Source organism: Palaemon carinicauda, chromosome 4 (genome assembly GCF_036898095.1).
Source record: "Palaemon carinicauda isolate YSFRI2023 chromosome 4, ASM3689809v2, whole genome shotgun sequence".
NCBI lineage: Eukaryota > Metazoa > Arthropoda > Malacostraca > Decapoda > Palaemonidae > Palaemon > Palaemon carinicauda.
This window is the reverse complement of record NC_090728.1, coordinates 159,179,144-159,196,643: the sequence shown is the minus strand read 5'-3', so window position 1 is coordinate 159,196,643 and position 17,500 is coordinate 159,179,144. Positions and strand designations below refer to the sequence as shown.

At 37.3% G+C, this 17,500-nt stretch overlaps 1 pseudogene; it reads right to left on the bottom strand.

Annotated features, from left to right (window-relative positions):
* Positions 1-17,500, bottom strand: part of LOC137639724 (putative neural-cadherin 2) — an 88,796-nt pseudogene that overhangs the window by 546 nt on the left and 70,750 nt on the right.

Sequence of the window (17,500 nt, the reverse complement as noted above, 5' to 3'; positions counted from 1 at the left end):
GTAGGAGCAGCAAGTGGATGCCCGGTCAAATGGTGATTGTTCCATTGACAATATTCTCCAGTGTAGCTCTGCCCACAGACACACTGGAAGCCTGGATTTGCGTTATAACACGAGCCCCCATGAAGACACTATCTCCATAAGCACTCGTCGATGTCCTCACACGTTCGGCCAGACAGGTGACGACCTTCCCCACAACTGTCGAAGATCAGGTAATGCAAAGAAATATTGACAATGATACAGATATCTAGTTTTATGGATGTACATTTTGCACGAATGTTTCAACCTATCTATCTACATACATATATATATATATATATATATATATATATATATATATATATATATATATATATATATATATATACATATATATATACTGTATATATATATATACATATATATATATATATATATATATATATATATATATATATATATGTATATATATATATATATATATATATATATATATATATATATATATATATATATATATATATATATATATATATATATATATATATATGTAACGCCAGCAAACGTGTACCTGTGTGAGCAATAAAGTTTTAGAAATATATATATATACATATATACACACATGTATGTGAAATTTATATATATATATATATATATATATATATATATATATATATATATATATATATATATATATACATATATATATATATATATATATATATATATATATATATATATATATATATATATATATATATATATATATATATATATATATATATATATATAAACGTTTTGTTTAAAAAACACATACTCACCTACAAATTGGTCTGCCCAGTTATTGTCACAAGAAAGGGGTGAGGCACATGTAACATCTTGGCAAGCATCGCTGAATTTGCATCCTGACTCGACTCTTTTGAATGCTATCATCTCTCCCCAGCTCTTTTTGTTAAATGTCGTCGACGCCAGGGGAATTGAGTGACCAGATATTCGAAGATCATCCAGACATGCTTTTGTATGCAAATGAGGTGAAGTGTTAAATGATACTTTGCAAATTTGGTTGAATTTCATTGTAATTAAATAAACACATTTCATAAGTGAATTATAGTGATTAGGTAATTAAAGCATATTTGAAATCTAAGGAAATATATAATTGTGAACCAAATAACAGTAGATTTACACTGAATAGAAATAACTCCTATATGGATAATTTAGTCTTATTCTTAATTTAATGGAAATATTCAAAATACTATCCATCTAACAACAGTAAGACTGAAAAAAATATATATTACTATGTACAAAGAAATAGATTTTCCATGGCATATTTCTGTCTTCCAAGTGTTCATCATCAGATCCAAGTCCTGTATCTTCTTGCTCAAGATTTCCTCTTACTGTAACTCTATTGTCATGATCAATTTCAAATGGAAGTAGTTTATTACTTAAACCTGCAAAACCTTGTTTTTCTCTGTCACCTGCAGAATGGTGGTTGTAAAGAGAAGGCAGAGAATTGTTTTGTAAAATCCCATCTCCAACATCCACACTTATGAGCATATTGTGACCATGACATTCGATTTTGAGGGTGTGCCACAATCCATTGCCTAGTGGGCGGCCGCTGATGCACACTGACTTCATTAATTTTTCCGAATTCATTATGGTGGCTCAGGTAATTACATGGGTTTAGCATGGTTACCAATTACCTATTAAAAGATTATCCAATTTGAAGTATTTGTCCAGGTTGATATTCTAGAGTTTACTTCGGTCAAAATCTCATGAGAATTTTGAATTTCCTATTTCTTTAATTTTGACATTAGTCAGAGCAAAAAATATTTTACTCACTCTCAGGGGGGAAATATTACCTGTGTTGTTTCTAGACCTGAGGCGAAGAATAAGTCCCGACTTTCTGCCCCGTGTCCTTATTCCGACTTGAATGGTAATGCCCCTTGAGGAAGGAGTAAATGACAAGGCCAATTTTATATACGACTTAGAACTCAGCCTTAGTCGGAGTGTGCGTTTGTCTCACTTCAAACCAGTCCATAGTGGATCACATTGACACCCAGGTTCATTGAGTCCCCCTACACAAGTTCCTCTAACTCCACATGCACCCAAGCCATAAGAACAAGATGTATCTTGTGACAAACATCCTGCCACACTGTCTTTACATAGAGCAGGCTCTCCCAAATCCATCAGCTGTAACAGAACTATAAAGCAGTTAAGTTTTATCCTTTTTCCAAACCTCCTGAAAAGACAGCCAGATATTAATAGTTACCAGCACTGCATTGAATGGCATAAAAAAAAAAAAAAAAAAAAAAAAAAAAAAAAAAAAAAAAAAAAAAAAAAAAAAAAAATTGGGGTGGAATGACGATCATTTTTCCTGAAAATATACATTTGATGAATCTCTTCTTACCGATTATATATGTATAATATATTGATTTCAATAAAAACGAATCAATGCAGCGTGAATTATCTTTAGAAAAGGTTGGAACTACAAAAAAAGGGGGCATCTCTGTTTCCACACATGTTGAGAATAATATTATTATTAGGTATTCCTAAAGCAGGAAACCCTTACCTCACCTGACCATTTATAACCAGGTGCAAGAAGCATCCATCTAGTGGTTGAGAAATAGGAATCTCCTTCCGCCCATGGTCATGAGAGTTGGGACGGCTGTGAGCTAATCCACCTAGCTGAATGGGAGAGCCGTTGAACCACATCTCTGCGTCCTTGGGGTCTCTCCATTGCATTCTAGTCACACAATGAGTGTCATTGTGGTTGAGTTTACTATTCCATCCTTCGCTGCAGTGGTCAATCATGAGCAAGGCATCCTAGTGAAGATTAAGGTACATTACCAGTTGAAATAAGTAGATCCTGTAAGGAATCAATACTGTAATTGGGTATTTTTTTATAGAAGCCAATATCTAGTTATTATTGATACAACGGCCAGTTATTCAAAAAGCTTCAATCATCAATCAAACGGTTTACCCCTTTACTAACCTGGTTATCAATTCATGTATGTATGCTGTGGCAGTTCCCATCGTTAACCCTTCTATTCACTTGTAACTTGAGGGGTGCTGCTCCCCCTTCTATAATCATTTTTGCATTTCCCTCAATTACCTGCAGTGTAAGTAATGGTGTTGGTGCGGAGAGTGAACTTTGGGAATAATGTACAAGTGGACCAGCATAGAGAAGGAGAGCGTCTTGTTTCCGCGTAAGGACTCGAAAAGATACTTTTGTTGGTATGCAAGAAGGCAATGGCTGGATCCATGCAAATCCAGATTATTCGTGTATTTGGCATTTAAAAATACTAATACATAACGAGAAGCGAGAATGAGAGTTTTAAATCAATTCTGCATGAAGTCCAGTCCATACCAGAGAATATTAAATAGAGATAAAAGGAAAGTACAGATATAAAATCAGCTAATGCTACTACAATATGAAATAACAGTATACATCTTCGCACCATAGAGTCCTAGTACGATGGAACAAAGGGGAATTTTAAATGTTTCTATATTTTTACAAGCAAATATCTGGTAAAAGAAGTGTACATGTTATGGTTAGTAGGAAGCAAAGTTACTGGTTTTGAGTCAAGCTATGTCTGATATAAGGATGTGTTATACCTCTGGGATTGTTCAACATCTGTTAGATCAAGCGATGTGGGAAATAAAAAAAAAAAAAAGGGCAGTGGGTGTAGTTACGAACCAGAGCGATAAAAAAAAATTAGTTGTATATGAGTGAGATGATGGATTGTTAATAATTCCAGGATATAGAATGCTTATTTGGGACAGTAACGAAAAATTACAAATTCTTATAAATGATATTAAAATGATTGCCAGAAGGGAACGCTGGGAGAAAAAAAAAGGGTAACAATAAATTAATGAAGATGAACTGAAAACAGTAAAATGGAGCAAGAATCTTCGTTGGGGAAGGTTGAATAGCAGAAGTGGTTGATTTATATAAGAATCTGGGACTAAATGTAACGTTTGATGGTAATATGGGAGACGTGAATTTTAGAAGACTAAGTAGGAAGCGTATCAAGTTATGTTAAGAAAAATGCTGTCTTGAAATGTCTGTGGGAAAAATGGACAAATCAATTACTAGGTTATAAAGAGTACATGCAAGTGTATGCATTTTATACAATACAGAATTAAAACGTCAAATACTAAACTATTAAAAAGAATAAATATATTATTTACCTGTTACCATTTTGTGTCTTGATACACCTGCCACCGTTGAGACAAGACGCCAGAGTGCATGTCTCAGGATCATGAGAGTGGCAGCGAGATGATGTGGTAAGACGGTGTGCGACAAAGGATGTCGCGTTCGTGTCCACTACCTGTAAATTAGTAGTTTTAATCATTCTAATAATCAGAACACTTTTAAAATTTTCTGTAATAAGAGTAATTTTAATAATATTGATATTAATAATAACTATAATCCAAAAACTTCAATAAATGCTAACTATTTGAAAAAAAAAAAATATTGTACAGTGTTACTAGTTATCTGCATCAGGTTATTTCTTAAACTGGAAGAGGATATGATTCGACGAATAGTGTTTTGACATTCATGGGTATAGAAGTAGACCTACGGCATTACCCACGTTTCAGATTAGTCTCCATAAAAGGTATAATTCATAAATAAAAATCTTCTGCTACACATCAGAAAGTAATATGTTAAAATCTAAACTGAAGAGAGAACATCAAACCTAACTTTTATTGAAAGTTGAGGTAGGTGTTTGGATTTATTAATTCTTTATGCCATATCAGTTTAAATTATGGACCTGTGTGTCATTGTTAAGGCTCATCTCTTTCAGTAAATCCAAAAAGTACACCTGAGTTGCTATCTTATCCATTTTAATGGTTACCTGATCACATTTATCTTCAGTTTAAAAAAATTCGGTTCTTCACTTCAGGTAATGGAAGTTTTCTGTCATATATCATCTACAAACAACCCTTCTTTACACTCTTACTTTATTTTATAAATTATCTATCCATTTCTTAAGTAATTTTCCAATATAAATCTTTTGATATCATCCGATAGATTTTTTTTATATATAAATGGATATAAAATATTTGGTGCTAAACGTAAAAGGTAAATTATTTATATCATGAAGCTCCAATAAGATAACTATGAATGCATGAATATTCTCCCTATTGAATGCATTGGATTTACCCATTCACTAGGAATTGAATAAATTAGATTAATTCGCAAAAATGTCTTAATTTCCATAACCCTCGCTTCCAAATTTTCATATCATTTATGAGGCAATTTATTGTGCTTGAAGAATACGGCGTCAATTACCATTGAGATGAAATCTTGTAAATTTACCTTTTTATCAGAGTATCAATAGATTACTTTATTTGCTGATATATGCAGTGTAAGATCGTCAATAGTAAAGTTATAAAAAGCAGGCGTTAAATCATTTTCCTTATATTAACCGAAGCTACAATATATCATATGGCGTTAATGAACGATACTTGTAAAGAAAAAAAGTTATTTTTATCAACAATAATGATTATGTATGTACTGTATGGTAACGTTTGATACATAAAATCCACATTATAAAAAATGCAAGTTAACACTGTCTTAAAGAAATAAATTGGGCCACTAAATGTATGAGCTCATGGTACTTGAATTATATTTTTTCCCATATCATTGTAAGGTGAAATATTCTTTTTACGATTTTCTTTTACCTACATATAGAGTGAATAGGTTTAGCAAATCTCCTCTTTCTTCACATATAACATTGACCCTTTTACTTAATTGGATAGATAAAGTAACTTGTCGGTCACTATTTCTTCCACACGGTTTGGATAGAAGAGACTCTTCAGCTGTGATTTAAATGCTGGTAATGGACAGTGACTTCGCTCTAGCAAGCAGGAAAATGCCATAGAGAATGACCATATATACATATGATCAACCCCCAACCCCCATCTCGATTCAAGCTAAGACTATGGATGGCCAAGCAATAGGTGCTGATGACTCAGGAGTAGACTCATAGGCTCCCCCAAAAACCCCCATTTCTAGCTCACAAGGATGATGAGGTTGCCAACTATAAAGGAACTAACAAGTCTGAGCGTGACTCGAACTCCAGTCTGGCGATCACCAGGCAAAGACGTTAACAATAGGTCACAGCAACCCTAATGTGTCTTCTGTGAAAGGATATTCAGATATCAAATCGATTTGCTCTAGTCTTTGAAAGTCCACCTGTGTCACGGCCTTCCACTTTTATGGATAGAATTATCTTGCTTGAAGGTATGAAAAGATCATTAACTGTCAAATTCCTTTCCCTCAGCTTTATGAAAAGAAGTGGGCTGAGAGAGCTTAATAAAACTGTAGGAGTGTCAGGTGACTTATCGATAGTTTGTTGCATCCATATTCTCATATTTATTCTAAAAACCATGACCATCACACTTCTTTCTCCGGAAATTAAGAAAATCAATCTTGCAGCCAATGTTTATGTGATCAATAGATTGTCATAAGCCTCTCTTTATATTTTATACACTAATTTATATATCTAGTTTAACATTATTACTGTTTTTTAAAAAATCCTATTTTCTATTATTTTATTTCATATATAGTCAATTTATTTCCTTATCTCCTTTCTTCACTGGTCTGCTTTCCCTGTGGGAGCCCTAGGGCTTGTAGCATCCTTCTTTTCCATCTGGGGTTGTAGGTAATGTAGTAATAATCATAATGATAATACAGTATCCACATCCTTATTGCTATGATTTAGGTATTTCTTGTTTTCTTTTTATTCCCCTGGTCACTGGCATACAGGTATCCTGGACCAGGGTTCAAATCCCTGCCGGTCTGATACTATAGTCTTTCAGTGATTTCGCCTGGGGCTCTGATCCCGAGGTCGTTAAGAGAATCCAGACTTTAATGTATTTATATATATAGCTTAATTGGAATATGAACAACATGTTTAAATGTGCAGAAATTTATCATATATATATATATATATATATATATATATATATATATATATATATATATATATATATATATATATATATATATATATATATATATATATATATATGTGTGTGTGTGTGTGTGTGTGTGTGTGTGCCCATACATTTATATGTGTGTATATATACGCATGTGGGTAAAGTACTCTACCAACGAAAGTAACTGATAATTTTTAAATGTAAAATGTCAATTACGAGTTTAAAATTCATATGAATATTTTCATTTTCCCAGTCGTGTTGTATCCTTAATTACTATATTATCAATATTATTTTTTTGGCAGATGTTATGTCGAATTCCAAATTTTGTACAAAGGTGAATCTTTTTGCAATAATAAAACGTAAAATGCACACTTTTAATAAATGGAAACAATCGTAAAATACTTATTATTAAGAAAACTGTTATTGAGAGAGAGAGAGAGAGAGAGAGAGAGAGAGAGAGAGAGAGAGAGAGAGAGAGAGAGAGAGAGAGAGAGAGAGTTACTTATCGTGCTACAAGTTAAAAGATCGTTCAAGAGCGGCGGAGACAAGGGGCAAGCTATTGCACTGAAGCTCTGTGGTATATATACCGAACATATTCATGTATCTTCTGCACCCAACATGAGGCCAGGTAATAACTGCTGATAATTAAGCAGATAGAATAATCCCTCTCCTACCTTCCTCGACCTACAAGTCTAAAGATTGGGAGCCGTAAGGGAATCAAATAAAGGTACCCTTCTTACTATATTTCATATCTTTCCTTAAATCAAGTCGGAGTCTCATACTCTTGGTAAATGTCTAATTACTACATTTCTAATAAGAGTACCCCATGTTATTTTCACGATTATTGGGCAGCATTTTTTTTTTCTTTTGTGTGGAGGGGGAGTTACGATCCAAAAATGAATTATTTAACAGCTAGGGGACATAGTCAAGCTATAAGAAATATGCATAACAGTAGGCAATTTACTAAATTCATAAAATTCATTTCTTTCTGATCAGCATAAAATACTATCATCATATTTATCTGAATGGTGTGTTTAATAATTAGATATAGAAGGCGGGATTTTTTCAATTTCATAACATGATTATTTAGGAAAATTAAAGCGTAAACGTGAGGAGCAAGTTCAGATACCTTCTAATTCATTGCAATTTTGTCCATTCAGGCAACTGATAATTGTATTTTATTTATCCGGTACTTTACCTGTAGTGGAAGTGAAATGGAAGCTCTAGAAGCCACTGAAGAAGGATCGAGAGGGTCAACCAAGGCAGGCGAAGAGGTGTCAAATCCATCAGTCGAGGACTTTTTGACTCTGGAATCCTCTTGACTTTTTTGTTTGTTGATCACACCTATCGGGTTCTCTACCCGAACACTGAGGTTTGTGGCTTTTTCCAGCTGAAGGATGAAATAAAAAGATAGAAATGCTAGAATTTTAGATTGGGAATTCATGTATCTTTTAAATATAAAAAAGTATAATTGTTTTGTTAAAAGATATACTTTATATAATTTTAAAAAGGTTACTTACGTTACTGGAATGAAGGCCAAGAATTCCTTGTAGTTTGACGGGGTTTATGAAGACCCCTCCTTTCTCCTTAACGTTGATCCAGACACATGCTGAAGGGGGGGAGGGGAGCCAAGAGGGGGCCGCATGCCACGATGAGTATGAAGAGGATGATGACGTGAAGGGTTTCCCAGATGTTGCTACAGTTGTAGACGATTTGTATGTCCTCGTTTGGTCAGTGAAGTCGTAAACACTGGTTACCTCTATATTTTCGACTTTTTCTTTGACTGCTTCGCTCACAGACTCTATCAGCCTTCCCAAGACACCGCCGCCTCTCTATTCCAAAAATAGGGGAAAAAAAGATCTCGTCACCAATAAATAATTAATCTTCGAATACAGTCAACAAAGGGTTATGTTTTTATATTTTCTAAAATTCTTGACTTTGATGATTAATAAACTTCGAGTTTTTTTTTCTTTTTATTAGTAATCACACAACTTTATTAATGTTAGAGAAACGGATGATTCTTTTATTTTTCTGAGAACTACTTCGTAAATTAATGTATGGTTCCATTTCGTTATCCGATTTCACATTACCTATTTACGAGTAAAGAAATGGACATACACCAGTTCCCTCAATTTAACAGTAATATCAAAGTCTTATTTACTCAGCAGTTATGAAATTAATACACATGTGGAGTCAATCTCATTAAATGACTGTTTTAGATGAAAATTAAGATGAAGCTTAATTACCGGATACTGTTTAATTTCATGAAGCTTCCTGCCTGATATCTGAATTATGAGGAAAAGCAAGGTAGCAAAATAGTTTAAAGAAGCGATTTTTGAAAGCAAAGTACTAAATGAAATTAGTAGTTGACATTATGCATACACACACGTACACACACACACACACACTCACATATATATATATATATATATATATATATATATATATATATATATATATATATATATATATATATACATATATATATATATATATATATATATATATATATATATATATATATATATATATATATATATATATATATATATATGTACACACACACACACACATATATATATATATATATATATATATATATATATATATATATATATATATATATATATATATATATATGTACACACACACACACACACACATATATATATATATATATAAATATATATATATATATATATATATATATATATATATATATATATATATATATATATATATATATATATATATATATATATATATATATACACACACACACATATATATATATATATATATATATATATATATATATATATATATATATATATATATATATATATCTGGGCTCAAGCCATGTCGTCCTGATGGAAGTTCCTAAAAGGTACCTTCCTAGGGTATATTTGACTACAGTGATATTCCCAGAGAATTTTACCTTAAGGTATCCAGAATTCTAACTCCTAGAGTGAATATCCCTAAATAATCTCACAGGGATATCGCATAATATCAGAGGACCTATTCTTGATATGTCACATAGCTATCTTCACCCCGAACAGTATTAACGCTTCAAGGGGTTACAGTGACAAGAATCTGAAACAAGAATGAAAAGAGAGCCGCTCATATGGCATATCTCCTATTCCGTTCCTAGTGTGTATCTGATGAAGGCAGTAGCGCCCTCTTTATTCCTTTTCGTGTAGGTCTACTACTCGGTGTTTTCCCTTGTGTTCTCTCGTTATTTTGGAATTAATTCAACATTTTGATGACTTCTCTGGCCTCTTTTGCCTCTGGAAAGTTGAGTATTATCTTTACTATGTATAAATGTAAGTTCTTGTCGTTTTGTACTAAATCAAAAGGGATTTTAACGTAAAATAGAGCTGTTGCCTAACAGAGGTATCCTGGATGCTATAGCTCGCTATTTATGGGTCATTTCGTTAGCTAGAGCGACGTTCCCGTTTGTTATGCTTTAATAATCTAGCTATTTAGCTCCTCTAGGAATGCTTATATTATACCATCAGTTTTTAGTTCGGTGATTTAGGTAACCGATCTTGCTTTTCGCGAGGCTTAGTAGCCTAGGCGTCTAGCCGTATTACTTTCATGCAGGATATAAGTTTTTCCAAGTGTTATTTTATTGAAGCTTTTGGCAAATATTTTATACATGTAAGATATTGTTGAATGTTCTTTCCAGTGTGTATACGAGAGTTTCGGTGAATTAGGTAATCGATTCTCACCTTACCTAGGTTAGTAATCTAGGTACAGTAGTATACTCTCGCACATCCCCGATTGTTCTTTTCTCCTCCGGAGGCTAAGTTCAATCCCTCTCTCCCTCTGAGTAAGCCTTTGGCTTAATCCTAGCAGTTCTATCTGTATAATAATTCAGGTATAACTATTCTAGGATATGTCTGTCCTGACCTGATAACCAGAGTGACTGGTTTTTGGGGTTAGGGCAGAACATCAGAGTTTCTAGTCTGTGATCTGCTTTTTCCTAGCATAGAGAATGAGTCTCCTTTGCTAGGTTAGGGGGACACAGGAAGCTTTGTTTCCCTAGTCCATGTTGGAAGGATTCTGTAAGAAATGATTCCTTCCTCTAGTGGCCTTTCAGACTGTCCTGTTTTTTTTTCTCGGGCTGGAGAATGAGTTTCTCTGTTGCCCGGTGATATAACTGCACCTAACTTTGTTCTGGTTGGGAGGAGGATGGCAAGTATTGCCAGTCTTCCTCCCTAATAGACAACTCTAGGTTATGATGAGCTTCCCTAACGACTGAGTGTGTCTCTTGCTAGAACGAGGTTTATAGGACCCTTATCCCTTCCTCACCTCTCTTTCTTTTATTATCTTTTGGACGCAGTCCTACTTCCGTACCTAATGTAGGTTAGGATGGAGGACCGGCTCAGCTCTCTGCCGGCTGGCAATTACGTGTCGGCCGGCAGAGACCCTTTGTTCTTTCCAGAGTGAACCCCAGGCTTCTCTTGGTCTCCCTTCCATGTCTGCCGGTAGAGCCTGGCAGGCTATGGACTCTTTGGAAGCCTGAATTCTACAATCCCCCTTCCATAAGTTAACTCTTTCTGGATGGAAGGTCGTATGGCAATGCCGCCTTATAACCTTACATACATACTGTTTCTCTGACTATTGTGTTGTACTCTTACCCGGTTGCCGGCTTAACAGCTGACAGCCGGGCAGGTGGAGGTTCTCTGGTTCTTGGCTACTGCCGGCGGGTATGGGTATTATTACCTTTGCCTGCTGGGAGTGGAAACAAAGCCCCAATTTGCTGGCCACTACGATTAGCAGCCAGCAGCTGGGTTTTAGTGTTTTCAGCTGTCAACTGGCAATGATTGCGGCCGGCACACAGTTGCGAATCAGTGAGCTGCCGCCCATTAGTTAAAGGTAGTATATCTTTGAACTATATAGGGTTAGATGCCGGCTGGCACGTGCTGGCCGATGTACAGTAGTTGCTCTATTTGTAGTGTAGTACACACTGCATTAGTAAAACTACAGTAAAGAATTTGTGATAACACTAAAGTTCTTCAACATACTTAATGTTATCTTGTACAGCCTTTTGCTGAGACCGTACAATATATAGAAAGTAAGTTCTTTCTGTATTCTTTCTTTCCTATAAATCAAAACTTTATCTCAAGGTGTGAACTACACCTTAAATTTCCGTTTAGGAAATTACATTAAGTATTCTAGAATAGAATTAACCTTAGTTTCAATATCATGGGAGGTTTCAGCAATTGACTGGACAGGAAATACATGTATGTGTCTTTCTTTCTTTCTTTTATAGCTTTTCTATATAAGCTAAATGTTTCAATATAAGTGAAAGCCTTCACTTGATACTCATGGATTTTTCTTCTCTTTACAGGAGGACCATCCGAAGTGCGGGAGTGTGTTCTGTAATGTCCGCAGTAAGAACTTCTGTGGACATCAACTTTGCAGGAGGCACGCAGCGTGCGCAGCCTCCAGAGGTAATCTCCGGCATTGGGACCCTCAGGTTTGTACTGTATGTTCTAACCTGATTACCGAGGCTTTTGACAATCCTAAGTCGACGGAGTCAAAGGATGCTGGCAGGGGTAAAATACGAAACTGGGTGAGGAGTTTTCAGAAAAACAACTCAGGCCCCTACCTTCCAAATGAGAAGATGAGGGCATACCTTTTCCCTAAAGCATCAGCTGATGCTGTCATTCCTCAGCCTCAGGTGGAGATACCAACTGTCCAGAATCCGGTAAATTCTGAAGTCTCGGCCGCCCTTCAAGACATCCAATTGGATGATAGAATGTCGGAGATGTCGGATTCTACAGAGAAAGACCTAGGAGAAGGTCAGGAGGAGGAGCTGTCTCAGGCTCCTCAAATAATAGAAGAAGAAATCAACGAGGTGTCGGTTACATGGGTTCCGGACTCTGAGCCTGTTCCCCCTACATCGTTTGCTATCCCAGATGAACTAGGAAGGACTCTTTCTTCTATTGTTGAGATGATCCAACAAATATAAAGAGAGAATGATGAGAAGGAAGCTGCAATGAAACTGATGATACGTAGACTTGCAGCAAAATGTGGGCCCCAGAAGCGACTCAACGTGAGGGATCTTCCTTTGTTCTCGGACACCAATCCTTGGAGGTATGCCGAACACATGCCAATGACATCCGGGAGGATCGTGATATCAGAAAAGTTGGGAGCAATTCCCCTGGAAAAAAGTGGAATTTTCGCCCAACAAAGATTCTTATCCGGACTGCTATGTCCATCTTAGGAAGGAGCAAGACTCAAAGGAGGAGACGGAGCCGAAGGAGGTCATAGTTCTTGACCATAGTAAAGCACAGGCGTTACTAGTGGGCTCCATGAAAGAGACGGGCTTCACAAACTCAAAGATGCCAGCCTTGAGTAAGAAGCTTCCCTCCTTTGTGGCCTCTCCAGCCGGAGCCTTTCCCTTCATGGAAAAGGGATATAAGGCAGCCTTAAAGGCGGTGGAGGTAGGGAAACCATGCCCCTCCTTGGAGGAGTGCAAGCCGTTATCTCTGACCTTGCCCTTGGACCAAGAAGACTGGAAGAACGTCCACCTTACCTTCTCAGTAGGGAAGCTGGAAGCTGATAATTCTGAACGTCAGTTTTGTGAGGAACTTCCAAAACTGTCGGATGTTCTCTTGCGCAGAGAGCAAGAGGCGAAGGAAAGACTTGCGGCATCAATGTCCTTGCAAATGACATTAGAAACGATGGCTAGTGACGCCAAGAACCAGGACATGTTCATGGTAGTGGCCAAAACCCATCTGGCTACAGTTACGAAAGATCTCTATAGCTTTATTAAAGCTAGGAGAACCTGTAGAGAGTTCGTTTTCGTCTCGGCTGCGGTGAGGCAGGAACCGAGGAGACTGATATCCTCTCGTATCTGGGTTAAAGACTTCTTTCCCAATGAAGTGGTTAAAGAGGTAGTAGACAAGACCGCCAGAGAGAATAGGAACCTTCTCAATAAGTGGGGCTTAGATTTTAAGAGAAAGTCTTCTTCAGATGACGGTCCCCAACCCAAGAAGAAGACAAAAAAGCCTAGGCTATCCTCTCGGCTGGCTAAACCCTACCGACAGCAGCAACAACAACAATTTCCTGTGACTGCGGTGCCTCAGATAGTGGCACAACCTCCAACCACGTACCAGCTAGTACCTCAACAAGTGGCGACACAGTCGCCAGTCTTTAACCCAGCCTTCGAAAGGCAGACTTCTTCCTTTCATGCAAAAGCTAGAGGAACAGCCAGAGGTTCTTCTAGTTGCCCTTCAAGAGGAAGGGGATCCAGGGGAGGACGCGGTCAAGGAAAAAAGGCCTCAGGTCCACAACAGCAGAAATGAGATACTTCCAGTAGGAGGGAGACTACAGCTATTTATGGATCACTGGACTTTCGATCCCTGGGCCCACAGCCTAATAAAGAATGGACTAGGTTGGAGCTGGAGCAGTCCTCAACCCCAATTTCCTCAATTCTACCAACACTCAACTCCCGTTCTGGAAGAATATGTCCGAGAGCTCTTAGACAAAAGAATAATCCGGAAAGTTAAGTCCATCAAATTCCAAGGAAGGCTGTTTTGTGTTCCAAAGAAGGACTCAGAAAAACTCAGTCATTCCAGACTTGTCGCCAATCAACAAGTTCATAGTGAACTACAAGTTCAGAATGCTCACACTTCAACACATAAGGACCCTACTGCCCAAAAGGGCATATGCTGTTTCTATAGACTTGTCTGATGCTTATTGGCACGTTCCAATTAATCGTCACCTTTCCTCCTACCTAGGCTTCAAGTTACATTGATAACTTTACGCCTTCAGAACCATGCCATTTGGGCTAAACATAGCCCCAAGGATTTTCATGAAGCTCGCGAATGCAGCCGTCCATCAATTACGCCTAAAGGGGGTCCAAGTAGTAGCCTACTTGGATGACTGGCTGGTGTGGGCAGCATCCAGGACAGAATGCATGCAAGCTTCTAAGATAGTGATCCAGTTCCTGGAACATCTTGTATTCAAGATCAACATCAAAAAGTCTCGACCTTCTCCCGCTCAAAAATTTCAGCGGTTGGGTATCCACTGGAATTTGGAGTCACATCAATTATCCATTCCTGGGAAGAAGAGGAAAGAAATTGAAGGATCTGTCAAGAGACTATTGAAATCAAAACGGATATCAAGACGCGAACAGGAGAGAGTGCTGGGCTCTCTACAGTTTGCTTTGATAACAGACCCAGTGCTAAGAGCACAGCTAAAGGATGTAACAGGAGTCTGGAGAAAATATGCATCAAACGCGCAAAGAGATCTAATAAGACCTCTACCGACTCGACTACGAACGCTTCTCTAGCCGTGGTCCAATGCCAGGCAGTTGAAGAGATCAATATTTCATCAACTTCCTCCTCCATTAGTAACTATCCACACAGATGCCTCAAAGGAAGGCTGGGGAGGTAACTCTCGTCAGAGGAGAGACCAAGGAGCTTGGTCCAATCTTTTCAAGTCATTTCACATCAACATTCTAGAAGCATGGCAGTTCTTCTGACATGAAAGAAAGTATCTCCTCACCACTTGCCCCATATAAGACTGGTTCTAGACAGCGAGGTGGTAGTGAGATGCCTGAATCGACAAGGGTCGAGGTCACCTCAAATCAACCAAGTGATGTTGGCCATATTCCCTTTGGCGGAATGGAAGAAATAGCACCTGTCAGTAGTTCACATTCAAGGGTTCCGCAATGTGACAGCGGACGCTCTATACAGGTTTACACCTATAGAGTCAGAATGGTCCCTTGACGCAGGATCGTTCTACTTCATCTTGAGCCATGTCCCGGAGCTGCAGATAGACCTTTTTGCGACAAAAGACAACAAGAAAATATATTGTTACGTGTCCCCATAGAGGATCAGCTAGCGGAGGCAGTGGACGCTATGTCCCTAGACTGGAACAGATGGTCCAATATTCATCTCTTCCCTCCGCACAATCTCCTTTTGAAGGTTCTCGATAAGCTGAGATCCTTCAAAGGGAAAGCAGCAATAGTGGCCCACAAGTGGCCTAATAGCGTGTGGTTCCCTCTGGGATTGGAACTACGACTAAAATTCGTACCGCTACCGGATCCATCCCTGTCTCAATGAGTACAGAAGTCGACTGTCTTCGCTCCATCACAGAAAACACGAAACCTACATCTCATGATTTTTTCTCCTCAGCGATGAGAAAAAGATTCAGTGTTAATGGTCAGTTTAGACTTTTGGAGGAAATCAGAAGACATTATAAGGCTTCAGGGAAGAAATCGATATCCTTTGTCAAGGCGAAGAAACCAAAAGAAATCTCGACAGATTCCTATTTATAATTTTTCATTCACCTTCATGAGCAAGGTTTAGCAGCCAACACATTTCTATTGTTCAAGCCTGCCTTGACAAGTCAGATACCATATGCCTTAAAGGTCAACCTTTCTAACGACGTTCTTAATGAACTACAAAGGCCCATCCTGGGCTTAGCCCTTCAGCGCCTCCAAGACCCTTTGCATGGTCATTAGATATGATTTTTCATTGTGTATAAATAATGAACAATGAGGAATGCACTTAGAAGGCCTTGAATTTAAGTAATTCTTCTGTTTGTACTCGCTTTGGGGGCCAGAGTTAGTGAAAAAGTGGTTCTCTCTAGAGAGGAAGGCCACGTCCAGTTCCTGGAAGGAGAACTCAATCTATTTCCAGGCCCAACATTTCTTACCAAGAACAAGCTACCCACCAACAGGTGGGGTCGCTAGAGAGTCTGCCCTCTGAAGGAAGATGCATCTCTATGTCCAGTGGAGTGCCTAAAGGTCTATCTTCATAGAACTTCAGACTTTATGGGAGGACAGCTGTTCAGAAGAGAAACCCTGGGTTCAAAGTTATCTATAACTAAGGGCGAAATTCACCCGTGTTATTCGCAGAACGGATCCAGACAGTACACCCGTTAAGTGATGATCCGAGGAAAGTTGCCTCTTCCATAAAATTTCTTTAATTATATAAACCCTGCACATCCTAGTTTGTACACCGGCTGGTAGTCATCCAAGGCGTTCTTTATGCACTATGTGAAGCAAGTGGAGCAACTTAAGAGATCTGTGGTAGCAGCCGGTAGAATTTTTTAACCTTCTCTTTTAAATCTGCAAGGAACAGTGTAATTAATTTGGGACGATTAATTAAGAGGGTGCGTGTTTAGTCACTACATGTTACTACACACTAAGCGATAGGCCATGAAAGTGTCCTTATGAACTGTTCCATTGATGTCGGTGAACTTTAGCATATTACGGACACTTGTGCCAAGCATTTTTTACGCTAGTGTAAATAAACAGCTTAAAGACTATATCATTATTATCAATAATTCAATTGAAGTGGCAAATCTGTTTCCTAGTAGACGAAACAATACTTTCTTTTGACTGTTTTTCTTTATGCTTTAACGCATATCATCCACCTTTTATAAATTTTATAAATGTTGATCTGATAAGTATGTTTATTAAATTTTAATAAACTAGTTCATAGTGAACCCTGCATCTTATTCGCCCACACTCATTTTATTAGAAATGTACTGAGCATTAAGATTGAAATATGGATATTTTTATCATGGTGTGTATTTCAAGACTGTTCAC